Source organism: Theobroma cacao, chromosome 2 (assembly GCF_053813885.1).
Source record: "Theobroma cacao isolate CCN51 chromosome 2, ASM5381388v1, whole genome shotgun sequence".
Lineage (NCBI taxonomy): Eukaryota > Viridiplantae > Streptophyta > Magnoliopsida > Malvales > Malvaceae > Theobroma > Theobroma cacao.
The window spans coordinates 41,893,664-41,903,749 of NC_142640.1; positions in this window are offsets into that span (position 1 = coordinate 41,893,664).

Consider the following 10,086-nt stretch of genomic DNA (forward strand, 5'->3'; position numbering starts at 1 on the left):
ATTTAGCAACGGTTACTCACCGGGGGAAATGAGAAACTGATATTAAGCCTTGTGGGGTTCCGATTGGTATTTCAAAAAATGAGTGTCCATCGAGGCACCGCAACGATTGTCATGGGCTCGAGGGGAGTTTCGGGTCGTGACAATTGATGAGTCCAATCAAATCAAACACCTAAGTAAGGAAAGGCCAAGGAGTAGTAATACTATGAAGTTGTACAACCAAAGCATGTACAACATTCCCATGAACTTGACACGGGTAACACTTTTTCGCATAATTCACTGCATCTACTTCCATAGTAAGCCAATAATACCCAAGATTCAAAAGCTTTTAATAAAGCTTTCTCCCATCTTCATGTTCTCCACTACTACTTGCATGCACTTCTTCCAACAATGGATTGACATCAGTTGAAGAAACACATTTTAATGGTGTTATTGCAAATGAAAGTCTGAACAAGTCATTCCTTTTGAGAAAAAAATGTTGAGCTCTTCTCTTAAGTTGTCTTGCACCTTGAAAGTTAAATGGTGCAATCCCATTTTGGAGAAAATCAATATAAAGCCTATGTCAATTGCCAACGCTTCCCACAAAATGACATTTTTGTACATCGGGTGGTTTAGAACATCTAGTGCAAGACTTTTAAAGTTGTAGATAATCTTTAGATATAGATGGTCAGAAATATCCCACTATTTGGAGTAAGTGATGTAAAGGTGGTCTTTTCTCCCCACACCATTGTTCATGAGCTATTCTTACTCTTTCTTTTGGCTCTTGCTTTGAAATACATCTTTCTAAAACTCTATTATTGCCTTTATGGTGAAGTGTACCATGAATTAAAATGAAGTGTTTCAAGCAGGGAATAGCAGCAGAACATAGATTAAGCATCTCTTCTATGATAGGTTTCCTGCTAGGAATGATATTATTAGAACATCAATACAGTAGATTAACAAAAATTGAAACAAATTTAAAACAATGTTCCTACCTTTGGATCACCTTGATTGTTTACGCAAAGTTAAATACCATTGAAAATCATAAAAAAGTTTTTACCTTTCCAAAAGATATTTTAATCAAATAGATTTCTTTTAGTGCCAAAAAAAGTGAACACTATCTTGTGTAAAAGAATCCCAGCCACTCAATCACTTGGCCTTCAATGTTGCACTCACGATCGTAATAGATCCTTCTCAAGAAGAGAGCTTTATGCCATGGGCTCGTGCTAACAAGTGGACAACTTTTGTCTTATTTTCTTCTTTAATTTTCAATAAAGAATCAATGAAGAAATTTTCTAAAAAACCCTCTCAAGAGTGACAACACTTAAGAGAAAAACTATTAGTTTTTTTTGTTGCCACATAAAATAATGGCTATAATGTGATATTTATATCTAGGTTTAATTTTATTATTAGACTTATTAAAATTTACAAAATAAGTCCTTAATATTATAACAATTATAATATTTAATTAATTCCTAATTAAATTCTTTTAATTAAGTCCTTAATAGTTAAAACCTAGAATTTGATTTAAGTTTAACTTGAATCATCACATTCTCAATTTAATCCAAGTTGCAATATTTGTGTGTGACCCATTAGGTTCCTAACGTGTTGGCAATCAAATTGAATTATAATTTTATCAATTAATTAAGTTAAATGAATCATATTCAATTTCAAATTAACTAATTCAATTCCATAGATCAAGATTAGCATCTAGCAATCCATTATGGCCACCCAATTGTTAGAAGAGTCAAAGATTTCTTTGACAATCTTTCAGTGTACAGTTTATCAGTGTAATTCATTCCCTCATTATATATCTTGGAGATGATAAGAGCTTGGTGTAGTGCCTACTCTTATTAACCTCCATATTTGTTGTTGCAATTAGATTGTTAGTTTTATGGAGACTTATGAAACTCATTTCATAATCTCCTAATCACCTTAGCCAAGGATTTGATTAAGCTAATGTCAACCAAGAACTAATGAGATATTTCCTCTTGAATCACTTAGGATGATGATTCCTATCTTGACTATTCATTTGCCTTCATATGCTTCATATTATACATAAAAATATCTTGTTTTGGCATACTTGGCTAGGCACCCGTAGGAATGAAATCAAAGCATAGTACTCTACATACAAGACAACCTGATGTCTCAAGTCTAGGGAGTAGTTACATAATTAACACATGAGAAGTATTGCATAGACACTTGAGTGAGATATCAAACGCACTTCTCATGGTTGGTCATGTTTAGTAAACTCGCTCTCCCATAGCAAGTACCCACATGCTAGTTCTAAGTATCTTTGTACTTCAACTTATGAGAGCAATTGCTTACTTCACAAGTAAGGAACATAGCATGTGTCGATCATTGAGTATTATTGATGCCCTGTCTCAATAATACAATGATCAGAAACTTTTAGAAATAATGCTTTTATGCATAAGGATCTCATAATTGTATCCCAATACAATTCCTTTACAAGGCATATATAGTTCCATAGTCTTTATCTACATAACTACAAAAAGTAATTAAATCACAAATCAATGGATAAAGAATTACCTCATAATTATTATAAATTAATAAAACGTCATGCATGAATAACTCAAAAGGTAATTCTCATACAACCAGAGATTAACTTGCAAGGCTCATACCAACATTTTTGCCAATCCTTTTCTTCATAATTTAGAGGTTGTAATAGCTCACTAAATGGACGTGGGATAGTCTTCTTGGGTACAACTACATGAATACTTTGTTTTTCTTTGGAATATGGATTTCAGAAGCCAATGTAACAAGTGTATCTGCATAACAGTTTATAGTTCTTGGAGTATGTTCACATCTCTTTTAAGGAGAACTCACCATTGGTCTACTTCACAATAAGATTGGAATCTCCATGAATGCAAAAATTGCTTACTCCGATTGTTGTTGCCTTGTACAAACCCAAAGCTAATGCTTTATAGTCTACTTGATTATTAGTGCATGGGAAATCTAGCTTGAAAGCTAAAGAGATAGGTCCTCTACCTGACTCTAAAGAGTTTAACTATAAACTAAAATTTAAGAATTCCCATCTTTACTTGATGCTTTAAGACATATAGATCTTTTTCTTTCAATGAGATATGACTTTTACTTAAATGAGATGAGGTTAACTTAGAATTTTGTATAAAGGAGTTATCTTCTTTACCTACTGGAATGAGAACTATTCTATCACCTCCTCCAAAATTGTTTAAAGAACCATCAAAGTATAGATTCCATTCCCCTTTTCTATATTCACTGAACATACCTTTTCATGAAATTCAGCTGGAATAGCATCAAGAATAACTTTTTCAAATTAAGAATGGAAATATGCTAACAAATTTGAAAGAGCTTGAGACTTGATAGCTTTCGGTTGAATAACTAATATATCGAATTCTCCCAATAAAAGAACCCGGTTTGTTATTCTTCTAGATAAAGTTGACTTAGAGAATAAGAACTTTATGGGGTTTAACTTTGTCACTTTTATGAGCTTGTAAGCCAAGAAATAATATCAGAGCTTTTGAGTTGCGTACATCGAAGCAAGACATTACTTCTTCATAAGTGGATAATTTAACTCACTTTCGTGTAAGCATCTACTTAGGTAGTGTATAGGTTTTTCTTCTCAATCCACTTCTTGTACAAGTAAAGCACCAATTGAACGTGAAGTAAAAGTTAGATACAACATCATTGGCACTCCTTTGATAGGCATGGTCATTGTTGTAAGAGAAATAATAATCTTTTTTATCTTCTCAAATGATAGTTATTGTGGTTCATCCCATGTGCATGGAACACCTTTCTCAAGCAAAAGTTGAAAGGCACAAGGATTTCTCTTAAAGTTGGAATGAATCCCTTAATATAAAAGACTTTTCCCAATAAACTTTTGAGTTGTTTCTAATTCATTGGAGACAGAATGGATTGAATAGCCATTATCTTCGCAGGATCAACATCTATGCTTTTTCTATGAACCATAAAATCCAAGAATTTTCGGACCGTTACTCTTAATGCACACTTTAAAGATTCAGGCAAAGATTGTACTTTTTACACCGTTCAAATACTCTTTTCAGGTCTTCAAGGTTATTGGGAGCCTTCTTGGACTTCACCACTATATCATCTACATAATCTTCCATATAGTCATGCATATGTAATGGAAGATTGCTATCATGGCACATTAATAGGTTGCACTTGCATTCTTTAATCTAAATGGCATCACAGTGTAATAGAAATTACCAAATGAAGTTCTAAAAGTTGTTATCTCTTCATCTTCCCTGTGCCATCTTTATTTGATTGTATCCACTGAATCCATCTGTGAAGGAGAACATCTCATGACCAATTGTAGCATCTACTAAAGTATTAATATTGGGAAGAAGAAAGTCATCTTTTGGGCATGCGTTGTTCAAATCTATGAAATGTACACATACCTGAATTGTTCCATTCTTTTTCTTCACAAGAACTACATTTGCTAACCAAGTAGGATAACGTATGGGTATGATGAATCCAACCTTGAGAAGTTTGTTAATGTCCTCCTTTATCTGATTCTCTATTTCATGGTGAAATACGCAAGTATATTGCTTTGCTAGCTTACTTTGCTAAGAAATGTGTAACTCGTGAGTAATGAGGTTCTTTTCCAGTCCAAACATTTGTTAATAAGTCCAAGCAAACACACCTTGAAATTCTCTCAATAACTCAATTAATGCAATTCTTTACTCACGAGAAAAGCTCTTGCTTATGAAAAGTGGCTTAATCGTCTTTCCTTTTTTTGCCATATTTATTTCCTCTAACTCATTACCCTAGGGCTTGGTTGATCTTCAGCAAAAGCTTAAGAGAAGACTTCTTAACTATCTCCATATCTGAGCCACCAAGCCAAACTATTCGAAACATCCTAAAATCAAAGTAACCTATGAACCCTGCCACTTATTCCAGGTTGCTTTCACTACCCTCCATATGAAATGGTTATTCTATGTGAAGTAGTTATTTTACTTGTATTAGTTGTTCTCATTATTCTCTGTATAATATTATGTTGTGAAATAATTCTTTAGAGAATAAATATTAACCAAAATCACCTCCTTACATGGAAAGCACTAACAATGAAAATCTTATTATGAGAACATATATTTATTATGGGTTTTCAATGAATCTCATAACCTTCTTCACCTTAGAAGTGATGAAATTAGATTTGAAGAGTTTACGTTGCCCTATGACCATCACTTCTTCTAACAATAAAGAGATCACGACTTTGGGATAAGTGATGATGAATTTCAAGATGGTGTCAATTCAAGATTATATTTGCTTCTATGTTATTGATGCGATTATGGCTTAACATGCTCTCAAAAGAATAAAAAAATTCTTACACATATACGACATCATTCCTTCCTATAAAGGATCATTAAAAAAAGGAAAGAAATTTTCATTCTAGCCACTAAGACATCGTTCAAATGATAGCAGGTGAATTGTTCGAAAGTTTTTTTCTTTAAAAATCTAGCAAAATATGAGAAAATAACTATTGCTTAATCCATGAGTGTTCCACTTTCGCGATAGGAAAAGTATTTTTAGAAGAAAGTAGAGAACAATGGAAAGAAAAATAAGCAATGTGGGAAGAGAAGACAAGAAAGCACTTATGGAGATAAGTAAAAAAGAAAAAAAGGTCATTTACTAAGGTGACCTTTTACACTTGAAGATGGGAAAGCAATTTACTAATTTTGATGGGGTGCGGGGTCTGGGGAAGCATTTTCTCCAACTTCATACAATGGGAACCACTAGACGAATTACTATCTTGCCTTTCAAGTGGAAGTGAACAGAGAAGAAGTATGTGGAGCTACTACAGTAGGACACTTCGAGACCTACCCAAGTCTTGAAATGATGAGTTGAAGGTGATAAATATGGCTGAAAAAAGAAAGATAACCAAACCATTATTTATAAGCAAGATCTTTTTTGGTAAACAAAGAGTTACATTAAATCAACTATTAAGAGAATTTCAAGATATGTTTGCTTAGACTTATGAGTAGATACATGTATTGGAGAAAAACCACATTACCCATGAGTTACATATCTTTCCTAGAAGTAATCAGACAAGTAACATGCTTGACTATTTTGTCATAAGATAAAGAGCTAGATAAATGAGGAGATCAATAAACTCTTTAAGGTTGGGTTTATCAAGTCGTTACACTACCTTACTTGGCTAGCAAACATGATTCACTTGCAAAAGAAGAAGAATGGAACAATTCAGGTAAATGTAGATATTAAAGATCTAAATAAGGCATGTCCAAATGATGACTTTTCTCTTTCAAATATTGACACTTTAGGTGACGTTACAATTGGGCATGAGATATTCTATTGTAGTGGATACAACTAGATAAAAATGACACCAAATGATGCAAAGAAGACAACTTTTAAAACTCCATTTGGTAATTTTTATAATATTGTCATGCCATTTGGATTAAAGAATGAAGGTGCAATGAATTTGCATGCCATGACAACAATATTCCATGACATGATATACAACTACGTGAAAGACTATGCAGATGATATAGTGATAAAGTTTACAAGAACTTCTGATCAGTTAATGGATAAAAGAAGAGTGTTTAAATAGTGCAAAAAGTATACATTTAGCATAAATCCTATGAAGTGCGCATTTGAAGTCATTATTGTGAAGTTTTAGGTTTTGTGGTTCATAGAAAAAGTATAGATGTTGATCCTACAAAGTTAAAAGCTATTCAATCTATGCCACCTCTAGTGAATTAGAAACAACTCAAAAACTTGTGGGGAAAATCTCTTACATTAGGAGGTACATTCCAACTTTAAGAGAAATCAGTATGCCTTTTCAAATTCTCCTTTAGAAAGAAGTACCATTTGCTTAGGGTGAAAAGCAATTGAAAGCATTTGAGAGGATTAATAAAATTCTAACTTCTCAAGCAATGATGACCTGCCTATCAAAGACAAACCAATGATGTTGCATCTCATTTTAACTCCACATTTAATAAGTGTCTAACTTGTACAAGAAGTGGATGGGTAAGAACGTCCTGTGTACTATTTAAGTAAATGTTTACATAATAGTGAGTTGAATTATGTGTGGAGAATTACAATCTTTCCTTGGTTTACATAATTCAAAAACTCAGACATTACTTTTTGGATACAAACTCATAATAGTGACTCAGTCAAATCCTACCAAATTCTTACACTCTAATCCTTCTCTATCAAGAATAACAAAATGGCTTCCTTTAAAGAGAGAAGTTGATATATCAATTGTTCAGCCAAAAGCTTTTAAGTCTTTTACCCTTTTAGATTTGTTAACACACTTCTCATTTTATTTGAAAGAAGTTATACATGATATTATTTCAAATAAATTTCATGAAGAGGTATGTTCTATAAATGCAAAAGAAAAGAATGAAACTTATATTTTGATGGTTCTTTAACTACTTCTAGGGAAAATGCTCGATAAATTGCAGATTAGGTTCTTACATTTTAAAAGTTTGTTAATTGAATAAGTCCTAGAGCTATTAGGAGGTTAGCTAATTAATTTCCTAGTCAGTAGGAGTAGTTCCTACTTATCTACTATTTAGTTCCTATTTATTTGCTATTTTGTTAGATGTAAAGTTTATTTAAAGACTCTCAATAAATGGAAGTATCATCATTGAATCTTCAATTTAAGTATTAAGCTAAGGTCATAATTTCCTCCATCAAACCAATCATCTTTTATTTTTATTTTCATCATAGGTTCCCTTAAACAAAAAAAGTAGTCCATATTAAAGTGGTATTAGAGCACAGGCATGGATGAGTGGGTGGAGCAGGTCGAAAAATTGAATGGCATTACTCTCCTTCGGCCAACATCAAATAATGGAGCGCATCAACAATCTGTTTGGGCAGCTTAGCATGAGTCTAGATGACCTTAAATCTAAGGGCAACATGCATGAGGATGGTGAAGGTTCAATAGTTGCAGCAAAGGGCAATAGTGGGCAATCCAACAATGCTTTATAAACTCACTTTTACAACATTTTAGCACCTAATGAGGGTAAGTTGGATTTTGTGCATTATAATGGTGAAAGAGATCCTACGAGTTAGTTGTGCAGAGCTGAAGCATTTTTTAGTGTCCATATTATTCCAGAGTCCGAATAGGTTTCAATAGTTGCATTCCATTTAGAAGATGAGGCGCAACTTTGGTACCAAACTCTGAAACAAAAGACTACAATCATGCCATGGGAAGAGTTTAAGCAAAGGCTCTATGCGCGTTAAGAGGTTGAATCAATTTCTTGATCTTTTTAGAGAATTTGCCAAATCGCTTCAATCTAGATAGTAAGAGAATACTAAGCCTAATTCGAGAAAATACTTGTTGAGATTAGGACCTTACCGTAGGCACAACAAGTGAGTTGTTTCGTTCGTGGGCTAATTGATTCCATTCGAGTCAATGTGCAGGCCAATCAACCCACCACATTGTTCTTAGCTATTAGGTTGGCACGTTTATATGAAAGGTGTAACACAACAAAAGGGCAGTCGTGTTTAACATCTACAATGACTACCAATTCTACAACCACCTCCTAATCTTTGATAAAAATGTTAACTTCGAAGCAAGTTAGAGAATGTAGACGGAAGAGGCTTTTGTTTTAGATGCAATGGGAAATTTGTTCTTGGATATTGGTGCAAGAAGTTGTTCCTTATCCAAGCATGCCGAGAAGACAACAATGAAGATATGGAGATGAAAGTTGAAGACAACAATAGCAAAATGCCAGAGATCTCTTTACATGCTATGGTCGAGAACAATGCACCAGAAACCATGCAAGTTATAGGGAGCCTACATCAGAAGGCAATTACTGTTCTTATTGATTCTAGAAGTACTCATAATTTTATGAGTGAAAGGGTGGCAAGGAAGATGAGGTTATAGCTGAATTCGTGCAATAGATTTGAGATAATAGTAGCTTCTAGTGAACACTTAACAAGCTCAGGTAAATGTTCTCATGCTCAATTAAATTTACAAAGAGTTCCAATGTTTGTAAATTGTTTTAACCCCTTGGGGGCTATGACATTGTGTTAGGTGTCCAATGGTTAAGCACATTAAGACCAATTATGTGGGATTTTTTAAAACTAGTAAAGAGGTTTACATTGAGTGGAAAAAAAGTTAAAATATTGTGAATGAAGGTTTTAAAAAATAGAATGGTTGGCAACTCTCAATTGCAATGTGCAACTAAGAAAAGAAATGAAGGAATTTTGTTAAAGCTGCATTCCATCAGGGCTCCGCAAGCTGATCCAATTATTCATTCCCAAGTGCAGCAACTTATGAAAAAATATAAAAAGGTGCTAGTTGAACTTACAAGTTTACCACCTGGACGATCACGAGATTCCACTACAACGTACATTACAAGAAAACTGGTTTTTTCTGACAGAAAAAATTTGGTTGGAAATTTTCAATGGATTTCCAACGGAAATTTATTTTAACTTTTTCTTATGGATTTTCGGCAGATTTTCAACGAAAATTTTTCCAACGAAAAATTTTCATTAGAAATTCATTGAAATCTTTTTTGGTGCAAAAAAAATTTACTCCCCTAAACTTTCAGACGGAATTTTCGACAGATTTCCATTAGAAATCCGTTAGAAAATTTAAGGCATCATCAAAATTTAAACTCCATTAAATTTTCCAACAAAATTTTTCGCTTGAAAAAACTATTACCAACAGAAATTTTCCAACGAAATATTTCGTTAGAGAATTTCATCAGTATTACTATTTTAAAAATTTTTAATGTAAAAATACAAAGAATTTTTTAAAAGTTTATTAATCCTTTATAGGAAATATGTTAATAAATTTAAATATATACATATTGAGTTTTATAGTATTAAAAATTTAAATATGTTTTCCTTTGCTTATTACTTTTTTATATATTTTGAAAACTTTATTGAATCGTAAATTATAAATTAATAGTTTCAAATTTATTATTGTTATAAAATTAAAAAGTTTAAGAAAATAACATAATAAAATTTTTAATTTTATAAAAATAGATGAAAATCATAATCATATTATTAATTTTTTAAACATTTTATAAAAAATTTTTAATTTTAAAAATATGTTATTACCATTAATAACTTTATTAGTTATTATTTTAGTTTTTATAACATATTATTTACAAT